Source organism: Carcharodon carcharias, chromosome 10, assembly GCF_017639515.1.
Source record: "Carcharodon carcharias isolate sCarCar2 chromosome 10, sCarCar2.pri, whole genome shotgun sequence".
Classification (NCBI taxonomy): domain Eukaryota; kingdom Metazoa; phylum Chordata; class Chondrichthyes; order Lamniformes; family Lamnidae; genus Carcharodon; species Carcharodon carcharias.
In genome coordinates, this window is record NC_054476.1 from 5,708,025 (window position 1) to 5,725,172 (window position 17,148).

The following is a 17,148-nucleotide window of genomic DNA, read 5'->3' on the forward strand; positions in this document are numbered from 1 at the left end:
AACTCAGTTGTTACTGCTTTACTTTAGTAAGTGATAGCCTGGCCTTTGCTTTAACACAATGTTGAAATTTTGCAACAGAACCCACAATGCTCTCTGATTAAACACAATAGAGTCATACCAATAGAGTTCAAGTACCTATCTAACTTCCTTTTCAAATCATTTCAGCTTCTACCACCCTCATGGGCAGTGAGGTCATTACAGCTCATTGCATAAGAAATTTCGTCCTCACATTCTCCTACATGTCTTGTCCAAAACCTTAAGTCTGTATCTCCTGTTCTTAGTAGTTCCCTAGTCTGTGCGCTATCGGTTAATGGGAACAGTTTTTCCTACTATATCTTACCCAAACCTGTCATAATCTTGTACTCCTCCATCAAATCTCCCCTCAATCCCCTTGCTCCAAGAACACCCCAGCTTCTCCTATAAAAGCTTATTGATAAAATCCTCCATTCTGGAACATTTTTAAATGTCATTCTGTGTTCCAATATCTGAGTTATTTATATAAGTCAAAAAATCAGTGGTCCTAGCACTAACTCTTGAGAAACACCATCCTCAAGTCTGAAAAATAACTATTTACCCCATAACTTTACTGCTTTCTGTCCTTGGGTCATTTTTTTGTCCAAACTGACACTGAGTCTCCTATTCCATGAGCCACAATTTCATTAGACAGCCTTTTATGGGGTACTTTTGCAAACACTTCCTTGAAATCCATATAGACAATACCTATTGTATACTTCAAACCTCTCTGTTACTTTATGAAAAAATTTCAGTAGATATTGGGAAAGCGACAACTTGTGTTTATATTGTGCCTTCAACTTATTAAAAAGACCCTGAGGTGCTTTGACATTGACATCGAGCCACATAACTAGATATGAGAATGGGGGTGGATAATTTTTAAGAAATGCCTTACAGGAGGAGAGAGGGAGAGAGGTTTAAGGCAAGATGCTAAGAGCCCAGGTAGCAAAGGGCACAGGCATCAATAGTGGAAAATCAGGAATATGTAAGAGGCTGGAATCAGAGGAGCGCAGAGATCTCAAGCAGTTGTAGGGCTGCAGTAGGTTACAGAGATAGGGTGAGGTGAGGTAATGAAAGGATTTGAAAAGAATGGAAATTTTAAAACTGAGGCCTCGCCAGATGGAGGGGCCAGTGTAGGTTAGCAAGCTCAGGGCTAAACAGGAGTTAGTGTGATTCGAGATATGGGCAGCAGGGTTTTAGATGAGTTCAAGTTTTTGCAAGGTACCGTGCCGTGGGAAGACTCATTTTCACATGGCACTTGTCTCCTTTCCCAATGAATAAAAAATCAATGCAGAATCTTGACAGCACTGGGAGAAACCAGTTATCTGTTTAATCAAATGGAGCCTGCATATTTTTAACCATAAAACAAAAATTATATACACCAAAGCCATACCATTTGGGAATGTGAGCAGAATATATTTATGTTGATTGCTCTTCCTGAATTTTATCTAAGTACCAATACTTGACAGTCCATTCAAAACCTAATTTTTCCACAGTATAAAAGGCAAGTTGAGCATATTTGAACTCCTATAATTTTATGAACTGGTATTTTGAGTAACTGTATTAAGCACCTTTTTAGGTATATATTAAGGTTTGGATAGGCACAAGTTGTTAGTGCCATATAGTCACATAATGCACAGAAGCCTGACCACCAAATGGCTGAGTGCAATAATCAGAAAATCTATGCAAAGGTCACAATTCAAATACTAAGAATTTCTAAACAGGTTTTAAGATTGATTTTGGGGAGCTGATTGGTTATTTTAGTTTTGTTCATTGCAAAACTGCTTTCTCCAGGCTGCAGACAAGTCAAATTCCACTCCGATTTATCAAAGGTCACTTCAAAGGCATCACTTCTATGCAAATACATTTCGATTGCAAAGCAAGTCGAAACCATTTATCATGGAATGGTGGCCTCTCGTGAAACTCTGTGTAAAGTGCTTGTTAATGCGCAAAGAGAAATAAAGGAGACACTCACATTAACTAGTGGTTCCACTATGGAAAGCACCTATTATTTTCCTGCATCCCAGTTTTTAAACTCCAGTCAAAAGACCGGGAGCGAAATTTAATCCAGCCTGTCGCACTGGGAAAGATGGAGGTCGGGCCCACTTAATCGCCGGAGAGGCTGGGCGTCAGTCTGCCAGCGGTGAGAAAGCCTCCGGTAATTAAGTCAGAAGAGGCAAGGGGCCGATGCGCAAAATAAGCCCACTGACAGTGGAATATTAATTAGGCTTATTAATGAGGTAATTGGCAATGGTTATCCCTGAGCTCACCAGAATTTACTGGTGGCTCAGGGATAACATGGAAATTGCACAGTTTTCCCATGCCTCCCAAAGGCATTTGGCAGCAGCCTACCGGGGATGGGGGAGTAGAGTGGGGGTCCCTAGTTGTCAAGCTCTCTGTGCTGAATCAAGGGAGCCAGCATCTTAAAGGAGGGGGGCGGGGAGGGGGGTGTTGAAAGTTAACTCACTGCCCCCTCTCCCACAAGCCCCTCCCCCCCATCCTGCCCCCACTCTGGTGTGTCCAGGGAGTGAATGACGATCCTTGGCGAAGTCATCGGAGCATTATCGTCGGCAGCCACCACTCCCGGTGGCACTGCCAGCAATGACGAGACACTGGCCTTAGATTAGCTGGTAGCTCTTGGGGGAATGGGGGGGTGGGGGGGCGGGTTTCCACTGCAGAGGTCCTAAATCCCGGGGTGAGGCACTTAATTTTGTTGGGCCTGCCCCAAGGAAGTGACACAAGTTGTTGCCCACATTGAATCCAGCTCCAGGTCTGCTGCCTCAACTAGAATGCAGCCTGTCTTCTTTAAAACAATTCCCGCAGATGTTTGACAGCATTCTGTAAGATACATTTCTTTTTTTATCAAAATAAATCTATACTGTAGTTTTCCACCTAAACCATGGTCTGATCGCCCAGCAGGTCACAAGTTAGCTTGCAACATATTCAGTAAATTAAACCAGCAGCAAATGCTCCTTTTCAAATCATGGCCAAATCTTTAATACCAGGCATTGTGCATTGAATGCTACATTTTGATTCATAGAGAGCATTAAGTCACTTATTATTATGGTCCAGATCACTGAGCACAGAAAACATATATTTGTAAAATAACCAACAATGCAATAGTGTTAAGCTAAAGATTAGAAATTACTGCAGGTGACATTAACACTATATAAGTCACATACCTTTCATTTGTTGACCATTTTAATGTTGGCTGTAATCCACTTAATTTGGTCACTGAAAACAGAGACATGTTGTCAAAGCTTTTTGACTCGCACTTATCAGGACAGTTGCAAGAATACCAAATTTCAAAGGGAAAAACAATATATACTGCATGGGAAAAAGGTGCTGACTTCCCACCAATCGATTTGCCAACCAATCAATATCCTTTTCTCATACAGTATAAATTGTTGTTCCCTTTGAAATTTGGCATTCTTGAATCTGTCCTGATGAGTGCAAGATGAAAAGCTCTGACAACATGTCCCTTTATTTTAAATGGAGATGAAAGAGTGTGCTACATTTCAGGATCTTTTGACTACTTTACACATTAAGAATCACAGAATTGTTACAGTGTAGAAGGAGGCCAATCTGTACCGGCTCTCCAAAGGAGCATTATGACTCAAGGTCATTCTCCTGCCTTTTCCCCGTAACCCTGCACATTGTTTCTATTTAAATAATAATCTAATGCCATCCTGAATGCCTCAATTGAACCTGCCTCCACCACACTTCCAGGCAGTGCATTCCAGACGCAAACCACTCTTTTATATCGCTTTTACTTCTTTTGCAAATCACTTTAAATCTGTGTCCTCTTGTTCTCAATCTTTTGATGAACACGAACAGTTTCTCCATATCTACTCTGTGAAGCCCCGTCATGATTTTGAACCCCTCTATCAAATCTCCTCTTAGCCTTCTTCTCTCCAAAGAGAACAGTTCCAACTTCTCCAGTCTATCTTCCTAACTGAAGTTTCTCATCCCTGGAACATCTTGTGTAAACCACTTCTGTACTTTCTCCAATGTATTCACATCCTTCCAAAAGTGTGGCACCCAGAGCTGTACACAATATTCCAGCTGAGGTCCAACTAGTGTCTGACACAAGTTCAGCATGGCCTCCTTGCTCTTGTACTCTATGCCCCTATAAATAAGGCTTAGGATACTTTATGCTTAATTAACTACTCTCTTCACCTGTCCTACTACCTTTAATAACTTATGCACATATACACACAGGTCCCTCTGCTCCTGCACCCCCTTTAGAGTTGTATCCCTTATTTTATATTGCCAGTCCATGATCTTCCCACCATCTTCCTACCTGCATCACCTCACACTTCTCTGCATTGAACTTCATCTGCTATCTATCTGCCCACTCCACCAACTTGTTTTTGAAATGCCACATTGTCCTTCTCACAGTTTACAATGCTTCCAAGATTTGTATAATCTGCAAACTTTGAAATTGTCCCCTGCACACCAATATCTAGATCATTAATATATATATATCAGGAAAGGCAAGGGTCCCCTGGAGAACTCCACTACAAAACTTCCTCCAGCCCAAAAAATATCCATTAGCCATTATCCTCTGTTTGCTATTACTCAGCCAATTTTGTATCCATGTTGCTACTGTCCCTTTTATTCTATGAGCTGTAACTTTTCTCACAAGTCTGTTGTGCTGCATTGTATCAAATGTCTTTTGGAAGTCCATGTACACCACATCAACAGCATTACCCTCATCAACCCTCACTGTTACCTCATCAAAAAACTCCAGCATATTACTTAAACACAATTTTCCTTTAAGAAATCCATGCTGGCTCTCACTTATTAACCCACATTTTTCCATGTGACTATTAAATTCTATCCTAAAAAATTGTTTCTAGCAGCTTCTGCCCCACCAAAATTAAACTTTTTTTTTATTCATTCAAGGGATGTGGGTATCACTGGCTGGGCCAGCATTTATTCCCCATCCCTAATTGCCCCTGAGAAGATGGTGGTGAGCTGCCTTCTTGAACCACTGCACTTACTGGTCTGTGATTGCTGGGCTTATCCATATAACCTATTTTGAACAAGGACATAAAGTTTGCAATTCTCCAGTCCTCTGGCACTTCCCTTGAGTCTAGGGAGGACTGAAATATTATGGCCTGTGCCCCTGCAATTTCCACTCTCACGTCCTTCAATATCCTTGAACTCATCTCATCCTGTCCCGGTGCCTTGTCAACTTTAAGCGCTGACAACTTATCCAACTTCCTCCTCGTCAATTTTAAACCCTTCTAGTGACTGAGTTTCCTCCTCTGTCACCATGGCCTGGGTAGTACCTACTTCCTTGGTAAAGGCACTTGCAAAGTATTGATTTAACACCTCAGCCATGCCCCCCTGCCCTCATCTGTAAATCCCCTTTTTGGACCATCTTTTTATTATTTATGTGCCTATAGAAGACTTTATGATTCCCCTTTATGTTGGCTGTCAGTCTTTTCCCAAACTTCCTCCTAACTTCTCTTAATTGCTTCCTCACCTCTCCTCTGAACCTTCTGTATTCAGCTTGGTTCTCAATTAATACCTGAAATCTGTCATAAACAAACCTTTTCTTCTTTAACTTAATTTCTATCTCCTTTGTCATTTAGGGAGCTCTGGATTTGTTTGCCCTACTTTTCCCATTTGAGGGAACACACTGTGCCCAAACCATTTCTTTTTTTGAACGTAGCCCATTGTTCAGCTTTAAGAAGCGCCTGTCTGCTCCCCTAACTAACGAATACCCTATCACTATTGCTCTTCCTTTCTTCTTCCTCTCCTCCTATGCAGTTGACTCGCTCATGGTGCCACGAATGTGGCTCTGACTGTACTCCTCTGAGGAAGCAACACCCTCGGTAGTACCCAAAATGGAAAACTGATTAGCGAGCGAGACCCCCAGTCAACTCCTGCACTACCTGCCTGGTTCTCATGGGCTGCCTGGTGGTCACCCACTCCCTTCCTGCCTCCAGGTTCCTAAACTGTGGTGTGACCACCTCTCTGTACGTGCTATCCACAAAGCTCTCAGTCTCACGGAAGCGCCACAGTGACTCCAGCCCATGCTCGAGCTCTGAAACCAAGAGCACAAGTTTCTGCAGCTGGCAGCACTTCCTGCACATATGGTCGTCTAGGTCACCAGTCTTATCCATGACTTCCCACATATTACAGGACATGCATTCCACATGACTGAGCTGCCCTGCCATGCCTTAACTTTACGCCCCTTTGATTAACTTTATTTTACTTTGGTTTACTTCTATTAATTCATATTACTGGCCCTGATTTCCCCATATTCCTAGTGTTTCTTACTCAAATACAAGCAGCTACTTCTTTAAAAATAATACACTTTTCTAATTTACATCTATTTAAAGACACTCCCTAACAGCAATTTCTTACCAACCTTGCGGTTTTTCTGTGATGTCACTGTTTGATTTTCTTATCAAACTCGGCTCCAAAGGTGAGGTTTACACCCAGGTCCATTTCTGCCCTGCTACTCCTATTTCTGACTAAGAATAATTTCTATTTATATCACACCTCTTTCCCCAGCGCACTGAATTCCCACGTGAGCCTAATTCGCTATTTGCTCAGTTTCTGTCTCCCTCCAGCGTAGTCGCCTGTCTCCTCACGTGCCCCTTATAGTTGTGGGGAAAAAAGTATACTTTAAATTCTATGGGCAAAATTTTGCCCTTGATGGGCAGGTGGGCCCCACCAGCTCGGCGGTGGGAGGGTAGCCAATCGCTGCCGCTGAAACGGGCCCCGATGCCATTTTAAGTGGGCGGGCCAATTAAGGCCCCCCCAGCGTGATGCCTGACGGGAAGCGCTATGCAGTCCCTGTGAAGGTGGGGGGGATTCCCCAAATGCGAGAGCGCGCTCTTTCACACATGCGCACGATAGAGCGCACATCTCCCTGAGGCTAAGTGCTGTCTCAGGGAGATCAAGCCTCAGGGAGATCAGTCACAGTTTTTGAAAGTTGAAAAATAGAAAAATAAAAAAATTATTAACATGTCCCCCTCATGTGACAACGTCACACGAGATGGGACATGTTAATAAATATCACAGAAAGTATATTAAAGTTTTTAAAAACAGACATGAAACCTCATCCCACAAATGGATGAGGTTTCATGTTTTTTCAGAAGCCCCCTGGTGCTCCTGGCCTGCCCGCCAGCCTTAAGGTTGGACGGGCAGGGCTTTTAATTCATTTAACTACCTTGTCAATGGCCTCAATTGACCATTGACAGGTCAGCGGATGGACAGCTGTTTTCGCTGTCCGCCCAACTTCCTGAATATTTCAATGGGGCGGGATGACATCGGGGGAAACCCCCGATGTCATCCCACATCATTTTCGCGTCAGTGAGCAGGCCCCGCCCCCAACTCGCCGACGGAAAAATTCTGCCCTATGCCTTCAGAAAGCCTATTTGTGTTATGACATGGCAGATGATGTGTGCCAAGCATATCAAATCCACGAGGGAAACTTGGTCGCGCTATCACAATGGTTTTACAATTTGTATTTATTACGAGATGTGTGCACTGAATTCAGAAGTAATAAGTCCACCAAGACTTTAGAGATTTAAAAAAAAAAATAAATTAAAATATTTATTAACAATATAGAAGATTTCAAGCACATAGACAAGGACAGTAGAATTCCAAATGGCTATTCTCCAGCTTCAGTTTTAGTAGACAGCAGACTTATGCACAAATATGGGAGGCTTCATTAAGGCTACTTCACACACTTCTGGTAGATTTCACATGGCCTTGTCCTCACACATAGCCTTTCATTCTCCTTTATATATGTTTCTCTCTTTTTAATATGTAAATTCTATTGTTTCATTTGTCTTTGAAACTGTATCTTCCTTACAATATAAAAACTTTCATGTTGCTACTATTTATGGACAGTAACCTTTGGGAAAAATAAACACATTCCTTAGCCTTGCTTATCTGGCTAGTTGTAAACAGACTGCAATCGCTTTGAAATCCAAATCTCTCTTCACTTATCAAAAAAATGCAAATTCTCTTCACACCTTACATGCTAAGCCAGCATCCATGTTTACTCATTAGCATGTCACGCATCGAGCTTCGTTTCACAGAATCACAGAATCACAGAATCACGGTGCAGAAGAGGCCCTTCAGCCCATCAAATCTGCAACAAAATGTGAGAAACACCTGACCTACCTACCTAATACCATTTACCAGCACTTGACCCATAGCCTTGAATGTTATGACAAGCCAAATGCTCATCCAGGTAGTTTTTAAAGGACGTGAGGCAACCCACCTCCACCACCCTCCCAGGCAGAGCATTCCAGACTGTCACCACCCTCTGGGTAAAATAGATTTTCCTCACATCCCCACTAAACCTCCTGCCTCTCACCTTGAACATATGTTTCCTTGTGACTGACCCTTCAACTAAGGGGAACAGCTGCTCCCTATCCACCCTGCCCATACCCCTCATAATCTTGTACACCTCGATCAGGTCGCCCCTCAGTCTTCTCTGCTGCAACGTAAACAACCCAAGTCTATCCAACCTCTCTTCATAACTTAAATGTTTCATCCCAGGCAACATCCTGTTGAATCTCCTCTGCACCCCCTCCAGTGCAATCAGATCCTTCCTATAATGTGGTGGCCAGAACTGCACACAGTACTCCAGCTGTGGCCTAACCAAGGCTCTACACAGCTCCAACATAATCTCCCTACTTTTGTAATCTATGCCTCGATTGATAAAGGCAAGTGTCCCAAATGTCTTTTTCACCACCCCACTCACATGCCCCTCCACATTCAGAGATCTTGATTTTGATGAGTTAAAGTGTTCAGTCTACTTGACTCCAAATGTAATTAAATCACACAGACTGACCCAACCATACTTACCCCCATAAACCTACATCACAATAAACCAGACAAATATTATGAAAATTATTGTACTTTCATGATAGTTAGTGCAAGTTAAAAAAAGGGACAATAGCTAGTTAAGATGATTCAGGAAGAACTTTGTTGTTTCCTTATCGACTGTAAACAATAAGCCAACCAGATCTGAGCAAGGGTCTTAGACTCAGAGTACCGACGGACGAACATTTGTTTCTTGTCTCTATTCTTTCAAAGAATGTGGGCTTCGCTGGTTGGGCCAGCACTTATTGACCATCCCTAATTGCCCTTGAGGAGGTGGTGGTGAGCTGCCTTCTTGAGCAGCTGCAGTCCATGTGGTGTAGGTACACCCACAGTGAGGTGAGGGAGGGAGTTCCAGGATTTTGACCCAGCGACAGTGTCTCCACAGATACTGCTTGATCTGAATATTTTCAGTATTTTCTGTTTCTTGTTTTTTTTAGATTTCCTGCATCTGTAGTACTTTCCTTTTAATTTAAACAATCAATTAGCCTCCCTCAGTAATTAACAAGCAATTCATCCTAACTGTAATAGCAACTTTGATTCCCTTTTCCAGTTGTGAACACAAAAAGAATAAAACAGAGTAACACTGCAGGCAGGGAGGCTTTTGAACAGAAAAGTTTTAAGGGCTTTCAAAGCGACAAAGAACAAGTCAAGGTACTAAAATGCCAAGGTCAATTTGTATTTAAATAGCGCCTTTAGCGCTGTAACAGGACTGTGATCAAACAAAATTTGACACCTGTAAGTTTGCAGAGGATACAAAGATCTGTGCTATGTGAGAAGAATGGATTACAGGCAAATCTCGCGCACCATGGGAAAGAGCTGGTGATGAACTTTATTACAGATAAATGTGTTATTCACATCAGCTGAGGCAACACTAAACTGATATACACCATGGGCGGAATCTTCCCAGATTTGCTCTAAGTGTGATAGCGGGCTGGTAAAACATCACAATGGAGGGTTTTCACGCATGTCATCCCAAACCCACCACATTGGTTTTGCATTCCTGAGAAATACACCGTTTCGATGGTGGGCTGTCATTCGCACACCACATCATCACCTCACCACTTCACCAAGCCGGGTGCCATATCTGAAGTCCAGCTGCCCGAACACCTCTCAGTGCGTCCAATCCATGACCACTGCAGGGACTTCAGCCCCCAGGTTTAGTGACGCCACACTTCTGGACACAATGGGTTCCCGCTGTGATGTCCTTTACCCCCGCTCGGACCGCAGGATGGGCAGCGCTGTGACCAATGAGGCTTGGGACGTGGTAGCAGTGGTGATCAGTGCTAATGCTGTACAGAAGAGGTTGGCCATCCAATGCAGATAGAGGATGAATGATCTCATCCATGCAGCCAGGGTACGGCAACCATCTTATCACTCTAAACTCACACACTCAAGCCCATCACACATTCACTGGCATCTCACTCACTGTCAGCTCAAGGGACATCACCACCCATTCTCACACACACACACCCTCATATGTCCATCTGGCCTCATCTCCTCTGGAGGCTGCCTCCTCAGGCATTACCATCTTGAGGCCACTTGCACAGATCAACATGTGCCCTCCACACATCCAGGGTTACCCTCCTTTCCCAGTACAGCTCTCACCCTGCAGCCTCTTCCCTTGCCTGAGGCCACTTCTCCCCCTTCACCAAACAAGCCCCAACCCTGCGGCTGTTGAAAAGCCCCCCACATAAGGCTGTTATCGTGGCTAGAGACCTGCCATGAGCCCCACTATTGGTGATGTGGTGCTGTCTGCGAAGCCTGACGCTGATGATTGTAGGAAAACATATCTTGAAGTGCCAAGTGATGTGCAGCCCACCAAGTGCATGCTTCTTATGTGCTGTTGTAAAACACCTCGGTGTGTTTTCCCGCCTACGTGGGCAGACAGTCCAGTCAGTGATGATTCCAGAGGGCTGGCATAATAATGATATGCTGACGTATTACAATGAGGTTCCCGACATTGGATGGCAGGAAATGCGGTCCACCATCAGTGGGCTGAGCGGACGATCACAAACTGGTTTCACGTTGTGGTGAAACCGATCACGCCTTGTGGTCCACTCACACTACCAAACAAGCCCAACACCGGCGGGTATGGAAGATCCCGGCTTGTGTAGCAATTTGTGCCCAAGGCTGCTGACTGGGAGAACATACGAACATATGATATAGGAGCAGGAGTAGGCCATTCCGCCCCCTTGAGCCTGCTCTGCTGTTCAATAAGATCACACCTGATCTGTTTGTGTTTCAAGTTCCACATTCACATCTACCCCCACCCCACCACCCCCCCAATAACTTTTGATTCCCTTGTCTAACAAGAATCTATTTACAGAGATAAAAACAAAAAAAACTGCAGATGCTGGAAATCCAAAACAAAAACAGAATTACCTGGAAAAACTCAGCAGGTCTGGCAGCATCGGCGGAGAAGAAAAGAGTCGACGTTTTGAAGGGTCATGAAGACTCGAAACGTCAACTCTTTTCTTCTCCGCCGATGCTGCCAAACCTGCTGAGTTTTTTCAGGTAATTCTGTTTTTCTGAAGAATCTATTTAGCTCCACTTTAAAAATATTCAATGACCCCACCTTCACTGCCTCCTGAGGCAGAGAATTCCAAACTCGCATAGACCTCTGGGAGAAACAAAAAATCTCCTCATCTCTAACCTGAAAGGCTGCCCCCTGATTTTTTTAAAAAGTGCTTCCTACTTCTGGACTCCCACAGAAAAGGAAACCTCCTTTCCACATCCACCTTGTCAAGACTGTTCAGGATCCTATATACTTCAATCAAGTCACCCCTCACTCATCTAAGCTCCAGCAGAAACATGTCTGTCTAATCTTTCCTCATAAGGCAAGCCACTCATTCCATATATCAATCTAATAAAGCTCCTCTGAACCGCCTCCAACACAGTTACATCTTTCTATAAATACAGAGACAAAACTGCACACAGTATTTGAGATGTAGTCTCACAAATACCCTGTACAACTGAACCATAACTTACTTTTATGTTCAATTCTTCTCACAATAAAGGATGGCATTCCACTGGCCTTCTTAATTGCTTGTTGTATCGGCATACTAACTTTTTGTGACTAATGCACTAGAACACCTGGATCCCTCTGCACCTCGGAATTCTGCAGCCGTTCTCCGTTTAAGTAAAACTCTGCTTTATCATTCTTCCTGCTAAAGTGAACAACTTCACATTTTCCCACATTATACTCCATCTGCCAGATTTTTTGCCTACTCGCTCAAACTATCTATATCCATCTGCAAACTCCTCATGTCCCCTTCACCACCTAGTTTCCTGCCTATCCTTATGTCATATGCAAATTTAGATACCATGCCTTTGCTCCCCTCATCTAAGTCTTTGGTATAAGTTGTAAAAAGTTGAGACTGCAGCACAGAACCCTGCAGGACTCCACTTGTCACATCCTGCCAGTTGGACAAAGGCCCATTTATGCATACTCTCTATTCTCTGCCAGCCAACCAATCTTCAATCTGTGCTAATATGTTACCCCTTACACCATGAGCTTTTATTATCTGCAATAACCTTTGATCGAATGCCTCCTGGAAGTCCAAATACAGTACATCTACAGACTTCCCCTTATCCTTCACTCCTTCAAAGAACTCCAATAAATTGGTTAAACGTGATTTCCCTTTCACAAAATCATGCTGAATCTTCCCAATTACCTTGCCTTTTTCTAAGTGCCCAGCTATAACCTCCTTAATGGTCAATTCTAAATCCTTCCCCATGATCAACGCCAAGCTAACTGGCCTACAGTTTTCTGTTTTCTCCCTCCCTCCCTTCTTGAATAGAGGGATTATCTTTGCTACTTTTCAATCTGACAGAACCTTTCCAGAATCTAGGGAATTCTGGAAAGTTAACACCAACACATCTACTACCTCATTAGCCACCTCTTTTAAAATCCCAGGATGAAGTCCATCAGAACCCAGAAACTTGTCGGCCCGCAGCTCTACGAGTTTTCTCAGTATCGCTTCCCTAGTGATCACAATTTCACCAAGCTCCTCTCTCCCCTCCACCTCCTGATTTACAGCTATTACTGGAATGATTTTTGAATCCTCGAGAGTGAAGCCAGGAGCAAAATATTTGTTAATTTCATCTGCCATTTCCTTATTATCTACTATTAGCTCCCCATTCTCACTCTCCAGAGGACCAACACTCACTTTTTTTACTATTTTCCTTTTTAACTACCTGTAGAATCTCTTGCTATCCATTTTTACATTTCTAGCTAACCTCCTCTAATTCTCTAATTTCTTTTTCCTGATTAACCTTTTAGTCATTCTCTGCCGTTCTCTATATTCTGACCAATCATCTGACCTACCATTCATCTTTGCGCAGTTACATGCTTTTTCCTTAAGTTTTATGCTTTCTTTAATTAATTTCGTTAACCTCAGCTGGTGGATCCTCCCTTTCAAAATGTTCTTTATAGAGGAATATACTTTTTGAGTATTCAGAAATACCCCCTTAAATGTCTGCCACTGCTTCTCTTTTGATCTATCCTCTAGCCTAGTATCCCAGTTCACGTCAGCTAGCTCAGCTTTCATGCCCATATAGTTGCCCTTGCTTAAGTTTAATATACTAGTCTTAGACCCACTCTTCTCCCTTTCAAACTGGATGTAAAATTCAATCATATTGTGATGACTGCTTCCTAGGGATGTCTTTACCCTGAGGTCATTAATTAATCCTGTCATATTACACAATACCAAGTCTACTATGACCTGCTCTCTGGTTGGTTCCAGAACGTGCTGCTCTAAGAAAGTATCTCAAAAGCACTCTGTGAACTCCTCATCCAGGCTACTACTGCCAATCTGATTTTTCCAGTTCATATGTAGATTAATGTCACCCATAATTATTGCCGTCCCTTTGTCACAAACACCCAATGTTTTTTATTGTATACCTTGTCCAACACTGTGGCTACTGTTAAGGGCACCTGTAACCACTCCCACTGGTGACTTAGTTTGCTCAGTATTCCTCATCTCTACCCAAACTGATTCTACAACCTGAGCTCCTGAACCAAGGTCATCTCTAACTATTGCACCAATGCCACTCTTAATTAACAGTGCTACCCCTCCACCTTTACCGAGCTTCCTGTTCTTCTTGAATGTCATATACCCCTCAATATTCAGAACCCAATTTTTGTCATCCTGCAGCCACGTCTCCATAATGGCTATCAGATCATATATATATATATTTCTTTCTTCCTCTATTTCTGTATTTCTTTCTTCACGTCTGTCTGTCTGTCCATCCAGCCATCCATCTCTATAATTGAATTTTCTATTTCTTTCTTGAATATACTTAGTGATCGAGCTGTGAAGGCCAGGTCACTGTGTATATCAAGAAATAAATTGCTAATTTTTTTGATATTTGGGGCATCAAGGGGTAAGGAGAGAAAGCGGGAATATAGCATTGAGATAGAGGATCAGCCACGATCATATTGAATGGCGGAGCAGGCTTGAAGGGCTGAATGGCCTACTTCTGCTCCTAGTTTCGACGTTTCTATATTTACTTCAATGTGCGCCATCAGTTCCTTTACTTTGTTATGAATACTATGTGCATTCAGATACGATGCCTTTAGTTTTGTCTTTTTGTTATCTTTGTAAAATCTAGACTGTTGATATATTCTTACTTTTTTCCCTCTGCCATTCTCTGACCCTCATTTCCCATATTACTATTTTACTCTCCTGCCTTGACTCTACCCCTTGATTTGTTACATCTGCCCAATCTTGATCCCTCACCACCGTCTCTACTTCCTTAGTTGTGTGGCCGGCTAGAACACTGATCCCAGCACGGTTCAGGTGCGAACTGTCACAATGGTACAGCTCTCACTTTCTCCTGGTACTGATGCCAGTGCCCCACAAACTGGAACCCACGTCTCCCACACCAGTCTTTGAGCCACACAGTCATCTCTCTAATCTTACTTGCCCTATGCCAACTTGCATGTGGCTCAGGTAATAATCCAGAGGTTGTTACCTTTGAGATTCTGCTTCTTAATTTGGTGCCCAGCTCCTCATTCTCCCTATGCAGAAGCTCATTCCTTGCCCTGCCTATGTTCTTGGTACCTACATGGACCACGACAACTGGATCCTCCCCTTCCCACTATAAGTTCCTCTCCAGCCATGAGCAGATTTCGCGAACCCTGGCACTAGGCAGGCAACACAGCCGTCTGGGCTCACTCTTTGCTGCAGAGAACAGTGTCAATCCCCCTCACTATACTATCCTGTACTACAACTACATTCCTTTTTGCTCCCCCCTGTTTGAACAGCTTCCTGTACCATAGTGCCATGGCCAGTCTGCTCATCCACCCTCGCTTTTGTCCACACAGGTAGAATGCACCTTGTACCTGTTTGACAATTGTAAAGTTTGAGGCTCTTCCACAGCTGTCCGGTCGGTTCCTTTACCCGCCTCACTCACGGTCCCATCCTCCTGGCCCTCACTACTGCCCAAAGCAGGCAACCCTATTCTAAGAGGTGTTACCATGTTCTGGAACAAAGTGTCCAAGTAATTTTCCCCCTTCCTTATATTGTGCAGCGTCTGCAGTTCAGCTTCCAGATCAATAATCCTGATTTGGAATTCCTCTAGCTGCTTACACTTCTTGCAAATGCGTTGCCCTGGATCATCTTGGCGTCCAGAAGTTCATACATTCCACAGCTGCAGCATAACAACTGTCCTGCCGTTGTTTTTTTTATGTTATTTAGTTAATTTACTTTACTTACTTTCTTAATGAACTTAGAATCTAATTCCTCTGTATGCTAAAATTTACTGTGCTTATTAAAAGCAAGTACCACATACAACTAACAGTTAGATGTTACTTAATTACACAGTTTTGTGTTTTAGGTATTTATTTAATTTTTTTCATTTTATTTTAAAGTTTTAGTTATTTTTATTGATCTATACTTATTTATTTTATTTTTTATTTAAATTAATAAACCCTACCATTCCCAATAACCTTAACTGCTGCTATTACAAAAACCTTAGTATGAAAAGAACCTTACAGTTACCAATAAATTGTACTAGTAATTAGAAGATAAACGAGAAAAGCAAGTAAAATACTCATTGACCTAGTTCCCTATGATGTCAGACTTGATTTTCTCCAAATCTGGTCTGAGAATTGAGGGCACCCAACAGCACCATCAGTGAGCTAGCTCTTATATCTTCCAGCTCCTCTCTCACACCCTTATCTCCCGGCTCCTCTCTTGATCCTTCTCACACTCTTTTACCACCCAGCTCCTCTCTCGCTCCTCCTCGTGCTCTTTTATCTCCTGGCTCTCATGAAGAACAACCTGGGCGTGGGTTATTGCATGAATTTCTGAGGATCCACAACCAGTGTAGCAAGGCCAGACAATTAAATGCATAAGAAAAAATGCTGTGCTGTTTTTTGGGCAAAGTCTTCATTAGACCTCATTTAATACTGGACTTATTTTAATTGCCAAAAGTGATAGCGATACCGAAGATTCAGAGGAACATTACTGGATTAATATCTCAATTGAGCTTAAGGATCCTCATTTACCATAGGTTTCAAAGGCATGGGAATTTTACTTTAGAAAACGTAGACTTTGAAGAGATTTGTTTGAGGTTCATAAAGTAATGAAATGAATTGATTTGGTCAATATGATAGGCTATTCTAACTAAATAAGTGAAGGAGGACCTCACGACCTGAGTGTAATTCATAAGTATAGAACTGGTTAGATGTTACATGGAACGTATTATTGCAGGGAGTCTCGGACCGCTGGGACGAGTTGCCAGAATGTGAAATGGAGTGCAATATTCGCTGCAAGCTTTGAAAATGGAGCTGGACAAGTTCCTGAGATTGCTTGACATAAGTTGGGTCATTGGTGGGTCTGCCTCCAAGCCACTGTGGTAGCCTGAGAATAGCTTGATTTTGACTTGAGGCTGAAGAGCTACGTTCCAGGGATTTTTTCCTGTGGCTTTTCATCTCTTACAGGAGATTCCTGTCTGGTGGAGGGGGGCAGGGTGGATTGATGTGACGATGTGTAGAAGTTCCAGAATGGCAGGATAGGACATGTGCGATGGGACAGTCATTATTTTTACATGCATCATTTGCAATTTTTAAAAAATCTTCCCCTCCCCCAGTTAACCTCTCTCACTGTTTTAAATCTGGACTAGGCTTAGAGGCTTTCCTGTGTCTAATGACACATGAGGCAGTCAATGCACAGGCTTATATGAACATACAAAATAAGAGCAGAAGTAGGCCATTCGGCCCCTCGAGCCTGCTCCACCATTCAATAACATCATGTCTGATCTGCTTGT